Source organism: Triturus cristatus, chromosome 5_2 (assembly GCF_964204655.1).
Source record: "Triturus cristatus chromosome 5_2, aTriCri1.1, whole genome shotgun sequence".
In the NCBI taxonomy this organism is placed as follows: domain Eukaryota; kingdom Metazoa; phylum Chordata; class Amphibia; order Caudata; family Salamandridae; genus Triturus; species Triturus cristatus.
The window spans coordinates 555,534,951-555,552,561 of NC_140588.1; the positions used below are offsets into that span (position 1 = coordinate 555,534,951).

The following is a 17,611-nucleotide window of genomic DNA, read 5'->3' on the forward strand; positions in this document are numbered from 1 at the left end:
TCGGGCTCGGGGCCCGCAACGCCTTATTTCCCCGTTCGCAGGAGTCGATCTCTGTGAATACTGGAACTACAAGTAAAGAGACTACAAAGTATCCATTTGAAACTACGAACCCAGAACATTTGCCTGCTGTATAACCTGGTGGCCTAGCGAAAACGTTATTGGTCTTGTGATAAGTCTGCTAAGATATATATACCTTATTTTTACATAAAGGATCGTATTTTTATATATATCCAAGTCTGGTGTCCGTTTCTGGGGGGATTGATGTATTTACTGTGTGTACGATTGTAAGTGCTTAACCAACAACGCCTGAGGAATCGCCTTGGCTGCTCACGCCACGCACCTAGAGGGTGAGCAAGGGTCATTCGCGAGGGGTTATCCTGCGCCCTGACGTGGAGGAGAGGGTTCCTGCTTGACACAAGGGCAACCTTGCGCCAACCAGAGATCCCCGACTCTAACAATATGATATGCTTTGTATACATCAACTGTATTGTTGGATCAATAATGAGTAAAAAGTGACTATCTCAATTTCAGGACATATAAAAGAGAAAGAAGTAGAAACTCATGTTTCAAATGCTGAGAGGCAACAACTGTTCATGATTTTCACCTCCACTAATTATATTTATTTTTATAATCTATATGTTTATATTTTCCTATAAATATACAGAGACATATAGCTATATATACAGAGATACATATGTACAGGTTGATTTTTACATGTTTATAAGTAAATGTGATGTTGTTCCAAATAAAACTTCTAAGAACTGAATGGAAAAGAAAATTGTAAAGTTCAGATAAGTCCCACTGAAATTTGTACTCAGATCCCCGTTTTCAGAGTCCAGAGTGCTAACCATGACACCATCCACCCTCCCGTACCAGGGTGAGCTTTCCATTTTGACAGAAGAGATTTGCCTCAGGGGGCAACTTATCTTTCATTGAAAAATATTATCTCACGTAAAAACCACTGTTCAACAGAGTTATAACGTTATTTGAGTCTTTTGGGCAACATCCTTCCCCAACATAGTTCAATATGCAAAAGTTTACCAGAATAGGAAAGCAATCCAATTCAGTTTCTCTTTGACAGTAGAATATTAAAAACTTTGACATTTCCACATTGCTGCAGCAGTTTGCGCTCCTTTCACATGGGAGGTTCCATGGTGTAATGGTTAGCACTTTGGACTTTGAATCCAATGATCCGAGTTCAAATCTCGGTGGGACCATTTTATGACTCTTGACCAAATCATTTTCTTTCAAGTGTATTCATTAATATCACATATCTAATACCGGTAGGGTGAAAAATTAATTTATTGATTATACTCTAAAAGTTTACTAGATGTGAGCAAATAATAGAATTTTTACAATACCTGGAAACTAAATGGCTCAAAATAATGAGAGATTTTACAAACTCACTCTGGTTTCTCAAACTCATCACAGGGGCCTGATGCACGACATTACTTTTTAAAATCTTACTGTTATTGATAAGGGGAACAAGGAACTTTTTAATTGCAAAGCGTTCATTAAAACAAAACTTGAGGAGCCAAACTTTGTATTACGGTGACCGAAGATGTGCAGTTTGAATAATAATCTTGAAATTCAGACGTACAAAGATTTTACACACTGATTTTCAACAGTAATTCCACAACCAATAAAGTTGAATCTTTTGAAAGACATGTCAAAGGTGTGAATCTGAAATTCACTTTCAAAGAAATTCACAATGAAATGCACTGTGTAAGTCCAGCATGTTGTCAGCTAAGAAATCAGCAAAAATGAACTATCTCATTACTGGCCATATAGATGAGAAAGGAAAATAAACTCATGTTTACAATGTGGATGTGAAAGAACAGTTTCTAGGTTCAGCTTCAATATTTATGTTTATGAATAATTGATATGTTCATATTGTCTAACAGCTATCTAGACGGATAAAGCTATGTATGTATCTATACATACTTATGCGTTCATACGCATCAGTATAAAACATTGATATTAGGTTTTTTCTAGACCAAATTCTAAAAAATGAGTTAAACAGTGAATCTCATAATTGTAGTAGGTCCCACCGAGATTTGAACTCGGATCGCTGGATTCAGAGTCCAGAGTGCTAACCATTACACCATGGAACCCTCTCACACAAGAGTGACTTTTCCATTGAGACAAAAGAGAGCGCATCAGTGATGGCCTTCTCTTATATTGATACAAAGATATCTCATTTGAATGGTCATAGTGGATAGAGCTTTAATGTGATTTGATTCTTTTCGCTATATTCTCTATAAAAGTGTTAAATATTCAAATGTTTATCAGAATATAAAAGTTATATCACAATGTTCATCTTTGCCTGTAGCATAATTAAACAGTCTACATTTCCAGACTACAGAAGCAATGTCTCTGTCTCCTGCATGGGTGGCTCCATAGAGCAATGGTTGGCAATTTGGACTTTGCATCCAATGATCCGATTTGAGACCTTGGAGGGACTTTTTTTATTACTCTTGAGCTTTTCCATTTCTTCATCTTTGTTCATTGATAGCTCAAATCCAACACCAGTAGGTTGAAAGAGTCAATTATTGAATGCTTTCAAAATGTCCATCAGCTTGAACAAGTTACATCAATACAAACTTTACAATACTTTGACATCAAATTTCTTCACAAAGTAGTTAGCCATTATAAAATCATATCCTGATTTTCTCAAACGCATTTCAGACGGGTGATTCACAGCATCACTTTTTTAAGCTTTCCTGCTATTGATAAGGCGAAAATAGCACATTTTGAATGAGAAGTTTTCTTCAATCAAACATAGAGGAACCCAAATGATGATCTCATTCAGCTAGTAAAAATGTTGTTTTATATTAGTATGGAAATCGTGAAAAGAAAATGTTTTTCATGCTGATTTACAACAGTTGATCTCCAATCGTAAAATATAAGCTTTTGGTCGGAGGCATCACAGGTACTGATCAAATTCTCATTTTTGAACTTTATTCACAAATCATATGATATGCTTTGTATACATCAACTGTATTGTTGGATCAATAATGAGTAAAAAGTGACTATCTCAATTTCAGGACATATAAAAGAGAAAGAAGTAGAAACTCATGTTTCAAATGCTGAGAGGCAACAACTGTTCATGATTTTCACCTCCACTAATTATATTTATTTTTATAATCTATATGTTTATATTTTCCTATAAATATACAGAGACATATAGCTATATATACAGAGATACATATGTACAGGTTGATTTTTACATGTTTATAAGTAAATGTGATGTTGTTCCAAATAAAACTTCTAAGAACTGAATGGAAAAGAAAATTGTAAAGTTCAGATAAGTCCCACTGAAATTTGTACTCAGATCCCCGTTTTCAGAGTCCAGAGTGCTAACCATGACACCATCCACCCTCCCGTACCAGGGTGAGCTTTCCATTTTGACAGAAGAGATTTGCCTCAGGGGGCAACTTATCTTTCATTGAAAAATATTATCTCACGTAAAAACCACTGTTCAACAGAGTTATAACGTTATTTGAGTCTTTTGGGCAACATCCTTCCCCAACATAGTTCAATATGCAAAAGTTTACCAGAATAGGAAAGCAATCCAATTCAGTTTCTCTTTGACAGTAGAATATTAAAAACTTTGACATTTCCACATTGCTGCAGCAGTTTGCGCTCCTTTCACATGGGAGGTTCCATGGTGTAATGGTTAGCACTTTGGACTTTGAATCCAATGATCCGAGTTCAAATCTCGGTGGGACCATTTTATGACTCTTGACCAAATCATTTTCTTTCAAGTGTATTCATTAATATCACATATCTAATACCGGTAGGGTGAAAAATTAATTTATTGATTATACTCTAAAAGTTTACTAGATGTGAGCAAATAATAGAATTTTTACAATACCTGGAAACTAAATGGCTCAAAATAATGAGAGATTTTACAAACTCACTCTGGTTTCTCAAACTCATCACAGGGGCCTGATGCACGACATTACTTTTTAAAATCTTACTGTTATTGATAAGGGGAACAAGGAACTTTTTAATTGCAAAGCGTTCATTAAAACAAAACTTGAGGAGCCAAACTTTGTATTACGGTGACCGAAGATGTGCAGTTTGAATAATAATCTTGAAATTCAGACGTACAAAGATTTTACACACTGATTTTCAACAGTAATTCCACAACCAATAAAGTTGAATCTTTTGAAAGACATGTCAAAGGTGTGAATCTGAAATTCACTTTCAAAGAAATTCACAATGAAATGCACTGTGTAAGTCCAGCATGTTGTCAGCTAAGAAATCAGCAAAAATGAACTATCTCATTACTGGCCATATAGATGAGAAAGGAAAATAAACTCATGTTTACAATGTGGATGTGAAAGAACAGTTTCTAGGTTCAGCTTCAATATTTATGTTTATGAATAATTGATATGTTCATATTGTCTAACAGCTATCTAGACGGATAAAGCTATGTATGCATCTATACATACTTATGCGTTCATACGCATCAGTATAAAACATTGATATTAGGTTTTTTCTAGACCAAATTCTAAAAAATGAGTTAAACAGTGAATCTCATAATTGTAGTAGGTCCCACCGAGATTTGAACTCGGATCGCTGGATTCAGAGTCCAGAGTGCTAACCATTACACCATGGAACCCTCTCACACAAGAGTGACTTTTCCATTGAGACAAAAGAGAGCGCATCAGTGATGGCCTTCTCTTATATTGATACAAAGATATCTCATTTGAATGGTCATAGTGGATAGAGCTTTAATGTGATTTGATTCTTTTCGCTATATTCTCTATAAAAGTGTTAAATATTCAAATGTTTATCAGAATATAAAAGTTATATCACAATGTTCATCTTTGCCTGTAGCATAATTAAACAGTCTACATTTCCAGACTACAGAAGCAATGTCTCTGTCTCCTGCATGGGTGGCTCCATAGAGCAATGGTTGGCAATTTGGACTTTGCATCCAATGATCCGATTTGAGACCTTGGAGGGACTTTTTTTATTACTCTTGAGCTTTTCCATTTCTTCATCTTTGTTCATTGATAGCTCAAATCCAACACCAGTAGGTTGAAAGAGTCAATTATTGAATGCTTTCAAAATGTCCATCAGCTTGAACAAGTTACATCAATACAAACTTTACAATACTTTGACATCAAATTTCTTCACAAAGTAGTTAGCCATTATAAAATCATATCCTGATTTTCTCAAACGCATTTCAGACGGGTGATTCACAGCATCACTTTTTTAAGCTTTCCTGCTATTGATAAGGCGAAAATAGCACATTTTGAATGAGAAGTTTTCTTCAATCAAACATAGAGGAACCCAAATGATGATCTCATTCAGCTAGTAAAAATGTTGTTTTATATTAGTATGGAAATCGTGAAAAGAAAATGTTTTTCATGCTGATTTACAACAGTTGATCTCCAATCGTAAAATATAAGCTTTTGGTCGGAGGCATCACAGGTACTGATCAAATTCTCATTTTTGAACTTTATTCACAAATCATATGATATGCTTTGTATACATCAACTGTATTGTTGGATCAATAATGAGTAAAAAGTGACTATCTCAATTTCAGGACATATAAAAGAGAAAGAAGTAGAAACTCATGTTTCAAATGCTGAGAGGCAACAACTGTTCATGATTTTCACCTCCACTAATTATATTTATTTTTATAATCTATATGTTTATATTTTCCTATAAATATACAGAGACATATAGCTATATATACAGAGATACATATGTACAGGTTGATTTTTACATGTTTATAAGTAAATGTGATGTTGTTCCAAATAAAACTTCTAAGAACTGAATGGAAAAGAAAATTGTAAAGTTCAGATAAGTCCCACTGAAATTTGTACTCAGATCCCCGTTTTCAGAGTCCAGAGTGCTAACCATGACACCATCCACCCTCCCGTACCAGGGTGAGCTTTCCATTTTGACAGAAGAGATTTGCCTCAGGGGGCAACTTATCTTTCATTGAAAAATATTATCTCACGTAAAAACCACTGTTCAACAGAGTTATAACGTTATTTGAGTCTTTTGGGCAACATCCTTCCCCAACATAGTTCAATATGCAAAAGTTTACCAGAATAGGAAAGCAATCCAATTCAGTTTCTCTTTGACAGTAGAATATTAAAAACTTTGACATTTCCACATTGCTGCAGCAGTTTGCGCTCCTTTCGCATGGGAGGTTCCATGGTGTAATGGTTAGCACTTTGGACTTTGAATCCAATGATCCGAGTTCAAATCTCGGTGGGACCATTTTATGACTCTTGACCAAATCATTTTCTTTCAAGTGTATTCATTAATATCACATATCTAATACCGGTAGGGTGAAAAATTAATTTATTGATTATACTCTAAAAGTTTACTAGATGTGAGCAAATAATAGAATTTTTACAATACCTGGAAACTAAATGGCTCAAAATAATGAGAGATTTTACAAACTCACTCTGGTTTCTCAAACTCATCACAGGGGCCTGATGCACGACATTACTTTTTAAAATCTTACTGTTATTGATAAGGGGAACAAGGAACTTTTTAATTGCAAAGCGTTCATTAAAACAAAACTTGAGGAGCCAAACTTTGTATTACGGTGACCGAAGATGTGCAGTTTGAATAATAATCTTGAAATTCAGACGTACAAAGATTTTACACACTGATTTTCAACAGTAATTCCACAACCAATAAAGTTGAATCTTTTGAAAGACATGTCAAAGGTGTGAATCTGAAATTCACTTTCAAAGAAATTCACAATGAAATGCACTGTGTAAGTCCAGCATGTTGTCAGCTAAGAAATCAGCAAAAATGAACTATCTCATTACTGGCCATATAGATGAGAAAGGAAAATAAACTCATGTTTACAATGTGGATGTGAAAGAACAGTTTCTAGGTTCAGCTTCAATATTTATGTTTATGAATAATTGATATGTTCATATTGTCTAACAGCTATCTAGACGGATAAAGCTATGTATGCATCTATACATACTTATGCGTTCATACGCATCAGTATAAAACATTGATATTAGGTTTTTTCTAGACCAAATTCTAAAAAATGAGTTAAACAGTGAATCTCATAATTGTAGTAGGTCCCACCGAGATTTGAACTCGGATCGCTGGATTCAGAGTCCAGAGTGCTAACCATTACACCATGGAACCCTCTCACACAAGAGTGACTTTTCCATTGAGACAAAAGAGAGCGCATCAGTGATGGCCTTCTCTTATATTGATACAAAGATATCTCATTTGAATGGTCATAGTGGATAGAGCTTTAATGTGATTTGATTCTTTTCGCTATATTCTCTATAAAAGTGTTAAATATTCAAATGTTTATCAGAATATAAAAGTTATATCACAATGTTCATCTTTGCCTGTAGCATAATTAAACAGTCTACATTTCCAGACTACAGAAGCAATGTCTCTGTCTCCTGCATGGGTGGCTCCATAGAGCAATGGTTGGCAATTTGGACTTTGCATCCAATGATCCGATTTGAGACCTTGGAGGGACTTTTTTTATTACTCTTGAGCTTTTCCATTTCTTCATCTTTGTTCATTGATAGCTCAAATCCAACACCAGTAGGTTGAAAGAGTCAATTATTGAATGCTTTCAAAATGTCCATCAGCTTGAACAAGTTACATCAATACAAACTTTACAATACTTTGACATCAAATTTCTTCACAAAGTAGTTAGCCATTATAAAATCATATCCTGATTTTCTCAAACGCATTTCAGACGGGTGATTCACAGCATCACTTTTTTAAGCTTTCCTGCTATTGATAAGGCGAAAATAGCACATTTTGAATGAGAAGTTTTCTTCAATCAAACATAGAGGAACCCAAATGATGATCTCATTCAGCTAGTAAAAATGTTGTTTTATATTAGTATGGAAATCGTGAAAAGAAAATGTTTTTCATGCTGATTTACAACAGTTGATCTCCAATCGTAAAATATAAGCTTTTGGTCGGAGGCATCACAGGTACTGATCAAATTCTCATTTTTGAACTTTATTCACAAATCATATGATATGCTTTGTATACATCAACTGTATTGTTGGATCAATAATGAGTAAAAAGTGACTATCTCAATTTCAGGACATATAAAAGAGAAAGAAGTAGAAACTCATGTTTCAAATGCTGAGAGGCAACAACTGTTCATGATTTTCACCTCCACTAATTATATTTATTTTTATAATCTATATGTTTATATTTTCCTATAAATATACAGAGACATATAGCTATATATACAGAGATACATATGTACAGGTTGATTTTTACATGTTTATAAGTAAATGTGATGTTGTTCCAAATAAAACTTCTAAGAACTGAATGGAAAAGAAAATTGTAAAGTTCAGATAAGTCCCACTGAAATTTGTACTCAGATCCCCGTTTTCAGAGTCCAGAGTGCTAACCATGACACCATCCACCCTCCCGTACCAGGGTGAGCTTTCCATTTTGACAGAAGAGATTTGCCTCAGGGGGCAACTTATCTTTCATTGAAAAATATTATCTCACGTAAAAACCACTGTTCAACAGAGTTATAACGTTATTTGAGTCTTTTGGGCAACATCCTTCCCCAACATAGTTCAATATGCAAAAGTTTACCAGAATAGGAAAGCAATCCAATTCAGTTTCTCTTTGACAGTAGAATATTAAAAACTTTGACATTTCCACATTGCTGCAGCAGTTTGCGCTCCTTTCACATGGGAGGTTCCATGGTGTAATGGTTAGCACTTTGGACTTTGAATCCAATGATCCGAGTTCAAATCTCGGTGGGACCATTTTATGACTCTTGACCAAATCATTTTCTTTCAAGTGTATTCATTAATATCACATATCTAATACCGGTAGGGTGAAAAATTAATTTATTGATTATACTCTAAAAGTTTACTAGATGTGAGCAAATAATAGAATTTTTACAATACCTGGAAACTAAATGGCTCAAAATAATGAGAGATTTTACAAACTCACTCTGGTTTCTCAAACTCATCACAGGGGCCTGATGCACGACATTACTTTTTAAAATCTTACTGTTATTGATAAGGGGAACAAGGAACTTTTTAATTGCAAAGCGTTCATTAAAACAAAACTTGAGGAGCCAAACTTTGTATTACGGTGACCGAAGATGTGCAGTTTGAATAATAATCTTGAAATTCAGACGTACAAAGATTTTACACACTGATTTTCAACAGTAATTCCACAACCAATAAAGTTGAATCTTTTGAAAGACATGTCAAAGGTGTGAATCTGAAATTCACTTTCAAAGAAATTCACAATGAAATGCACTGTGTAAGTCCAGCATGTTGTCAGCTAAGAAATCAGCAAAAATGAACTATCTCATTACTGGCCATATAGATGAGAAAGGAAAATAAACTCATGTTTACAATGTGGATGTGAAAGAACAGTTTCTAGGTTCAGCTTCAATATTTATGTTTATGAATAATTGATATGTTCATATTGTCTAACAGCTATCTAGACGGATAAAGCTATGTATGCATCTATACATACTTATGCGTTCATACGCATCAGTATAAAACATTGATATTAGGTTTTTTCTAGACCAAATTCTAAAAAATGAGTTAAACAGTGAATCTCATAATTGTAGTAGGTCCCACCGAGATTTGAACTCGGATCGCTGGATTCAGAGTCCAGAGTGCTAACCATTACACCATGGAACCCTCTCACACAAGAGTGACTTTTCCATTGAGACAAAAGAGAGCGCATCAGTGATGGCCTTCTCTTATATTGATACAAAGATATCTCATTTGAATGGTCATAGTGGATAGAGCTTTAATGTGATTTGATTCTTTTCGCTATATTCTCTATAAAAGTGTTAAATATTCAAATGTTTATCAGAATATAAAAGTTATATCACAATGTTCATCTTTGCCTGTAGCATAATTAAACAGTCTACATTTCCAGACTACAGAAGCAATGTCTCTGTCTCCTGCATGGGTGGCTCCATAGAGCAATGGTTGGCAATTTGGACTTTGCATCCAATGATCCGATTTGAGACCTTGGAGGGACTTTTTTTATTACTCTTGAGCTTTTCCATTTCTTCATCTTTGTTCATTGATAGCTCAAATCCAACACCAGTAGGTTGAAAGAGTCAATTATTGAATGCTTTCAAAATGTCCATCAGCTTGAACAAGTTACATCAATACAAACTTTACAATACTTTGACATCAAATTTCTTCACAAAGTAGTTAGCCATTATAAAATCATATCCTGATTTTCTCAAACGCATTTCAGACGGGTGATTCACAGCATCACTTTTTTAAGCTTTCCTGCTATTGATAAGGCGAAAATAGCACATTTTGAATGAGAAGTTTTCTTCAATCAAACATAGAGGAACCCAAATGATGATCTCATTCAGCTAGTAAAAATGTTGTTTTATATTAGTATGGAAATCGTGAAAAGAAAATGTTTTTCATGCTGATTTACAACAGTTGATCTCCAATCGTAAAATATAAGCTTTTGGTCGGAGGCATCACAGGTACTGATCAAATTCTCATTTTTGAACTTTATTCACAAATCATATGATATGCTTTGTATACATCAACTGTATTGTTGGATCAATAATGAGTAAAAAGTGACTATCTCAATTTCAGGACATATAAAAGAGAAAGAAGTAGAAACTCATGTTTCAAATGCTGAGAGGCAACAACTGTTCATGATTTTCACCTCCACTAATTATATTTATTTTTATAATCTATATGTTTATATTTTCCTATAAATATACAGAGACATATAGCTATATATACAGAGATACATATGTACAGGTTGATTTTTACATGTTTATAAGTAAATGTGATGTTGTTCCAAATAAAACTTCTAAGAACTGAATGGAAAAGAAAATTGTAAAGTTCAGATAAGTCCCACTGAAATTTGTACTCAGATCCCCGTTTTCAGAGTCCAGAGTGCTAACCATGACACCATCCACCCTCCCGTACCAGGGTGAGCTTTCCATTTTGACAGAAGAGATTTGCCTCAGGGGGCAACTTATCTTTCATTGAAAAATATTATCTCACGTAAAAACCACTGTTCAACAGAGTTATAACGTTATTTGAGTCTTTTGGGCAACATCCTTCCCCAACATAGTTCAATATGCAAAAGTTTACCAGAATAGGAAAGCAATCCAATTCAGTTTCTCTTTGACAGTAGAATATTAAAAACTTTGACATTTCCACATTGCTGCAGCAGTTTGCGCTCCTTTCACATGGGAGGTTCCATGGTGTAATGGTTAGCACTTTGGACTTTGAATCCAATGATCCGAGTTCAAATCTCGGTGGGACCATTTTATGACTCTTGACCAAATCATGTTCTTTCAAGTGTATTCATTAATATCACATATCTAATACCGGTAGGGTGAAAAATTAATTTATTGATTATACTCTAAAAGTTTACTAGATGTGAGCAAATAATAGAATTTTTACAATACCTGGAAACTAAATGGCTCAAAATAATGAGAGATTTTACAAACTCACTCTGGTTTCTCAAACTCATCACAGGGGCCTGATGCACGACATTACTTTTTAAAATCTTACTGTTATTGATAAGGGGAACAAGGAACTTTTTAATTGCAAAGCGTTCATTAAAACAAAACTTGAGGAGCCAAACTTTGTATTACGGTGACCGAAGATGTGCAGTTTGAATAATAATCTTGAAATTCAGACGTACAAAGATTTTACACACTGATTTTCAACAGTAATTCCACAACCAATAAAGTTGAATCTTTTGAAAGACATGTCAAAGGTGTGAATCTGAAATTCACTTTCAAAGAAATTCACAATGAAATGCACTGTGTAAGTCCAGCATGTTGTCAGCTAAGAAATCAGCAAAAATGAACTATCTCATTACTGGCCATATAGATGAGAAAGGAAAATAAACTCATGTTTACAATGTGGATGTGAAAGAACAGTTTCTAGGTTCAGCTTCAATATTTATGTTTATGAATAATTGATATGTTCATATTGTCTAACAGCTATCTAGACGGATAAAGCTATGTATGCATCTATACATACTTATGCGTTCATACGCATCAGTATAAAACATTGATATTAGGTTTTTTCTAGACCAAATTCTAAAAAATGAGTTAAACAGTGAATCTCATAATTGTAGTAAGTCCCACCGAGATTTGAACTCGGATCGCTGGATTCAGAGTCCAGAGTGCTAACCATTACACCATGGAACCCTCTCACACAAGAGTGACTTTTCCATTGAGACAAAAGAGAGCGCATCAGTGATGGCCTTCTCTTATATTGATACAAAGATATCTCATTTGAATGGTCATAGTGGATAGAGCTTTAATGTGATTTGATTCTTTTCGCTATATTCTCTATAAAAGTGTTAAATATTCAAATGTTTATCAGAATATAAAAGTTATATCACAATGTTCATCTTTGCCTGTAGCATAATTAAACAGTCTACATTTCCAGACTACAGAAGCAATGTCTCTGTCTCCTGCATGGGTGGCTCCATAGAGCAATGGTTGGCAATTTGGACTTTGCATCCAATGATCCGATTTGAGACCTTGGAGGGACTTTTTTTATTACTCTTGTGCTTTTCCATTTCTTCATCTTTGTTCATTGATAGCTCAAATCCAACACCAGTAGGTTGAAAGAGTCAATTATTGAATGCTTTCAAAATGTCCATCAGCTTGAACAAGTTACATCAATACAAACTTTACAATACTTTGACATCAAATTTCTTCACAAAGTAGTTAGCCATTATAAAATCATATCCTGATTTTCTCAAACGCATTTCAGACGGGTGATTCACAGCATCACTTTTTTAAGCTTTCCTGCTATTGATAAGGCGAAAATAGCACATTTTGAATGAGAAGTTTTCTTCAATCAAACATAGAGGAACCCAAATGATGATCTCATTCAGCTAGTAAAAATGTTGTTTTATATTAGTATGGAAATCGTGAAAAGAAAATGTTTTTCATGCTGATTTACAACAGTTGATCTCCAATCGTAAAATATAAGCTTTTGGTCGGAGGCATCACAGGTACTGATCAAATTCTCATTTTTGAACTTTATTCACAAATCATATGATATGCTTTGTATACATCAACTGTATTGTTGGATCAATAATGAGTAAAAAGTGACTATCTCAATTTCAGGACATATAAAAGAGAAAGAAGTAGAAACTCATGTTTCAAATGCTGAGAGGCAACAACTGTTCATGATTTTCACCTCCACTAATTATATTTATTTTTATAATCTATATGTTTATATTTTCCTATAAATATACAGAGACATATAGCTATATATACAGAGATACATATGTACAGGTTGATTTTTACATGTTTATAAGTAAATGTGATGTTGTTCCAAATAAAACTTCTAAGAACTGAATGGAAAAGAAAATTGTAAAGTTCAGATAAGTCCCACTGAAATTTGTACTCAGATCCCCGTTTTCAGAGTCCAGAGTGCTAACCATGACACCATCCACCCTCCCGTACCAGGGTGAGCTTTCCATTTTGACAGAAGAGATTTGCCTCAGGGGGCAACTTATCTTTCATTGAAAAATATTATCTCACGTAAAAACCACTGTTCAACAGAGTTATAACGTTATTTGAGTCTTTTGGGCAACATCCTTCCCCAACATAGTTCAATATGCAAAAGTTTACCAGAATAGGAAAGCAATCCAATTCAGTTTCTCTTTGACAGTAGAATATTAAAAACTTTGACATTTCCACATTGCTGCAGCAGTTTGCGCTCCTTTCACATGGGAGGTTCCATGGTGTAATGGTTAGCACTTTGGACTTTGAATCCAATGATCCGAGTTCAAATCTCGGTGGGACCATTTTATGACTCTTGACCAAATCATTTTCTTTCAAGTGTATTCATTAATATCACATATCTAATACCGGTAGGGTGAAAAATTAATTTATTGATTATACTCTAAAAGTTTACTAGATGTGAGCAAATAATAGAATTTTTACAATACCTGGAAACTAAATGGCTCAAAATAATGAGAGATTTTACAAACTCACTCTGGTTTCTCAAACTCATCACAGGGGCCTGATGCACGACATTACTTTTTAAAATCTTACTGTTATTGATAAGGGGAACAAGGAACTTTTTAATTGCAAAGCGTTCATTAAAACAAAACTTGAGGAGCCAAACTTTGTATTACGGTGACCGAAGATGTGCAGTTTGAATAATAATCTTGAAATTCAGACGTACAAAGATTTTACACACTGATTTTCAACAGTAATTCCACAACCAATAAAGTTGAATCTTTTGAAAGACATGTCAAAGGTGTGAATCTGAAATTCACTTTCAAAGAAATTCACAATGAAATGCACTGTGTAAGTCCAGCATGTTGTCAGCTAAGAAATCAGCAAAAATGAACTATCTCATTACTGGCCATATAGATGAGAAAGGAAAATAAACTCATGTTTACAATGTGGATGTGAAAGAACAGTTTCTAGGTTCAGCTTCAATATTTATGTTTATGAATAATTGATATGTTCATATTGTCTAACAGCTATCTAGACGGATAAAGCTATGTATGCATCTATACATACTTATGCGTTCATACGCATCAGTATAAAACATTGATATTAGGTTTTTTCTAGACCAAATTCTAAAAAATGAGTTAAACAGTGAATCTCATAATTGTAGTAGGTCCCACCGAGATTTGAACTCGGATCGCTGGATTCAGAGTCCAGAGTGCTAACCATTACACCATGGAACCCTCTCACACAAGAGTGACTTTTCCATTGAGACAAAAGAGAGCGCATCAGTGATGGCCTTCTCTTATATTGATACAAAGATATCTCATTTGAATGGTCATAGTGGATAGAGCTTTAATGTGATTTGATTCTTTTCGCTATATTCTCTATAAAAGTGTTAAATATTCAAATGTTTATCAGAATATAAAAGTTATATCACAATGTTCATCTTTGCCTGTAGCATAATTAAACAGTCTACATTTCCAGACTACAGAAGCAATGTCTCTGTCTCCTGCATGGGTGGCTCCATAGAGCAATGGTTGGCAATTTGGACTTTGCATCCAATGATCCGATTTGAGACCTTGGAGGGACTTTTTTTATTACTCTTGTGCTTTTCCATTTCTTCATCTTTGTTCATTGATAGCTCAAATCCAACACCAGTAGGTTGAAAGAGTCAATTATTGAATGCTTTCAAAATGTCCATCAGCTTGAACAAGTTACATCAATACAAACTTTACAATACTTTGACATCAAATTTCTTCACAAAGTAGTTAGCCATTATAAAATCATATCCTGATTTTCTCAAACGCATTTCAGACGGGTGATTCACAGCATCACTTTTTTAAGCTTTCCTGCTATTGATAAGGCGAAAATAGCACATTTTGAATGAGAAGTTTTCTTCAATCAAACACAGAGGAACCCAAATGATGATCTCATTCAGCTAGTAAAAATGTTGTTTTATATTAGTATGGAAATCGTGAAAAGAAAATGTTTTTCATGCTGATTTACAACAGTTGATCTCCAATCGTAAAATATAAGCTTTTGGTCGGAGGCATCACAGGTACTGATCAAATTCTCATTTTTGAACTTTATTCACAAATCATATGATATGCTTTGTATACATCAACTGTATTGTTGGATCAATAATGAGTAAAAAGTGACTATCTCAATTTCAGGACATATAAAAGAGAAAGAAGTAGAAACTCATGTTTCAAATGCTGAGAGGCAACAACTGTTCATGATTTTCACCTCCACTAATTATATTTATTTTTATAATCTATATGTTTATATTTTCCTATAAATATACAGAGACATATAGCTATATATACAGAGATACATATGTACAGGTTGATTTTTACATGTTTATAAGTAAATGTGATGTTGTTCCAAATAAAACTTCTAAGAACTGAATGGAAAAGAAAATTGTAAAGTTCAGATAAGTCCCACTGAAATTTGTACTCAGATCCCCGTTTTCAGAGTCCAGAGTGCTAACCATGACACCATCCACCCTCCCGTACCAGGGTGAGCTTTCCATTTTGACAGAAGAGATTTGCCTCAGGGGGCAACTTATCTTTCATTGAAAAATATTATCTCACGTAAAAACCACTGTTCAACAGAGTTATAACGTTATTTGAGTCTTTTGGGCAACATCCTTCCCCAACATAGTTCAATATGCAAAAGTTTACCAGAATAGGAAAGCAATCCAATTCAGTTTCTCTTTGACAGTAGAATATTAAAAACTTTGACATTTCCACATTGCTGCAGCAGTTTGCGCTCCTTTCACATGGGAGGTTCCATGGTGTAATGGTTAGCACTTTGGACTTTGAATCCAATGATCCGAGTTCAAATCTCGGTGGGACCATTTTATGACTCTTGACCAAATCATTTTCTTTCAAGTGTATTCATTAATATCACATATCTAATACCGGTAGGGTGAAAAATTAATTTATTGATTATACTCTAAAAGTTTACTAGATGTGAGCAAATAATAGAATTTTTACAATACCTGGAAACTAAATGGCTCAAAATAATGAGAGATTTTACAAACTCACTCTGGTTTCTCAAACTCATCACAGGGGCCTGATGCACGACATTACTTTTTAAAATCTTACTGTTATTGATAAGGGGAACAAGGAACTTTTTAATTGCAAAGCGTTCATTAAAACAAAACTTGAGGAGCCAAACTTTGTATTACGGTGACCGAAGATGTGCAGTTTGAATAATAATCTTGAAATTCAGACGTACAAAGATTTTACACACTGATTTTCAACAGTAATTCCACAACCAATAAAGTTGAATCTTTTGAAAGACATGTCAAAGGTGTGAATCTGAAATTCACTTTCAAAGAAATTCACAATGAAATGCACTGTGTAAGTCCAGCATGTTGTCAGCTAAGAAATCAGCAAAAATGAACTATCTCATTACTGGCCATATAGATGAGAAAGGAAAATAAACTCATGTTTACAATGTGGATGTGAAAGAACAGTTTCTAGGTTCAGCTTCAATATTTATGTTTATGAATAATTGATATGTTCATATTGTCTAACAGCTATCTAGACGGATAAAGCTATGTATGCATCTATACATACTTATGCGTTCATACGCATCAGTATAAAACATTGATATTAGGTTTTTTCTAGACCAAATTCTAAAAAATGAGTTAAACAGTGAATCTCATAATTGTAGTAGGTCCCACCGAGATTTGAACTCGGATCGCTGGATTCAGAGTCCAGAGTGCTAACCATTACACCATGGAACCCTCTCACACAAGAGTGACTTTTCCATTGAGACAAAAGAGAGCGCATCAGTGATGGCCTTCTCTTATATTGATACAAAGATATCTCATTTGAATGGTCATAGTGGATAGAGCTTTAATGTGATTTGATTCTTTTCGCTATATTCTCTATAAAAGTGTTAAATATTCAAATGTTTATCAGAATATAAAAGTTATATCACAATGTTCATCTTTGCCTGTAGCATAATTAAACAGTCTACATTTCCAGACTACAGAAGCAATGTCTCTGTCTCCTGCATGGGTGGCTCCATAGAGCAATGGTTGGCAATTTGGACTTTGCATCCAATGATCCGATTTGAGACCTTGGAGGGACTTTTTTTATTACTCTTGAGCTTTTCCATTTCTTCATCTTTGTTCATTGATAG

General features: G+C 34.3%; 14 non-coding genes across 14 annotated transcripts; 7 read left to right on the forward strand and 7 right to left on the reverse strand.

Moving 5' to 3' along the window:
- Positions 1 to 1,145: 1,145 nt before the first annotated feature.
- On the forward strand, positions 1,146 to 1,217 carry TRNAQ-UUG (transfer RNA glutamine (anticodon UUG)). The gene has a single exon. It is a non-coding gene; the product is annotated as a tRNA-Gln (tRNA).
- Positions 1,218 to 2,042: 825 nt separating this feature from the next.
- Positions 2,043 to 2,114, reverse strand: TRNAQ-CUG (transfer RNA glutamine (anticodon CUG)). The gene has a single exon. It is a non-coding gene; the product is annotated as a tRNA-Gln (tRNA).
- A 1,547-nt stretch (positions 2,115 to 3,661) lies between these two features.
- TRNAQ-UUG (transfer RNA glutamine (anticodon UUG)) lies at positions 3,662 to 3,733 on the forward strand. The gene has a single exon. It is a non-coding gene; the product is annotated as a tRNA-Gln (tRNA).
- An 825-nt stretch (positions 3,734 to 4,558) lies between these two features.
- Positions 4,559 to 4,630, reverse strand: TRNAQ-CUG (transfer RNA glutamine (anticodon CUG)). The gene has a single exon. It is a non-coding gene; the product is annotated as a tRNA-Gln (tRNA).
- A 1,547-nt stretch (positions 4,631 to 6,177) lies between these two features.
- TRNAQ-UUG (transfer RNA glutamine (anticodon UUG)) lies at positions 6,178 to 6,249 on the forward strand. Its single transcript has one exon. It is a non-coding gene; the product is annotated as a tRNA-Gln (tRNA).
- An 825-nt stretch (positions 6,250 to 7,074) lies between these two features.
- On the reverse strand, positions 7,075 to 7,146 carry TRNAQ-CUG (transfer RNA glutamine (anticodon CUG)). Its single transcript has one exon. It is a non-coding gene; the product is annotated as a tRNA-Gln (tRNA).
- Positions 7,147 to 8,693: 1,547 nt separating this feature from the next.
- TRNAQ-UUG (transfer RNA glutamine (anticodon UUG)) lies at positions 8,694 to 8,765 on the forward strand. The gene has a single exon. It is a non-coding gene; the product is annotated as a tRNA-Gln (tRNA).
- Positions 8,766 to 9,590: 825 nt separating this feature from the next.
- TRNAQ-CUG (transfer RNA glutamine (anticodon CUG)) lies at positions 9,591 to 9,662 on the reverse strand. Its single transcript has one exon. It is a non-coding gene; the product is annotated as a tRNA-Gln (tRNA).
- Positions 9,663 to 11,209: 1,547 nt separating this feature from the next.
- TRNAQ-UUG (transfer RNA glutamine (anticodon UUG)) lies at positions 11,210 to 11,281 on the forward strand. The gene has a single exon. It is a non-coding gene; the product is annotated as a tRNA-Gln (tRNA).
- An 825-nt stretch (positions 11,282 to 12,106) lies between these two features.
- On the reverse strand, positions 12,107 to 12,178 carry TRNAQ-CUG (transfer RNA glutamine (anticodon CUG)). The gene has a single exon. It is a non-coding gene; the product is annotated as a tRNA-Gln (tRNA).
- Positions 12,179 to 13,725: 1,547 nt separating this feature from the next.
- On the forward strand, positions 13,726 to 13,797 carry TRNAQ-UUG (transfer RNA glutamine (anticodon UUG)). The gene has a single exon. It is a non-coding gene; the product is annotated as a tRNA-Gln (tRNA).
- Positions 13,798 to 14,622: 825 nt separating this feature from the next.
- TRNAQ-CUG (transfer RNA glutamine (anticodon CUG)) lies at positions 14,623 to 14,694 on the reverse strand. The gene has a single exon. It is a non-coding gene; the product is annotated as a tRNA-Gln (tRNA).
- Positions 14,695 to 16,241: 1,547 nt separating this feature from the next.
- Positions 16,242 to 16,313, forward strand: TRNAQ-UUG (transfer RNA glutamine (anticodon UUG)). Its single transcript has one exon. It is a non-coding gene; the product is annotated as a tRNA-Gln (tRNA).
- An 825-nt stretch (positions 16,314 to 17,138) lies between these two features.
- On the reverse strand, positions 17,139 to 17,210 carry TRNAQ-CUG (transfer RNA glutamine (anticodon CUG)). The gene has a single exon. It is a non-coding gene; the product is annotated as a tRNA-Gln (tRNA).
- Positions 17,211 to 17,611: the final 401 nt, after the last annotated feature.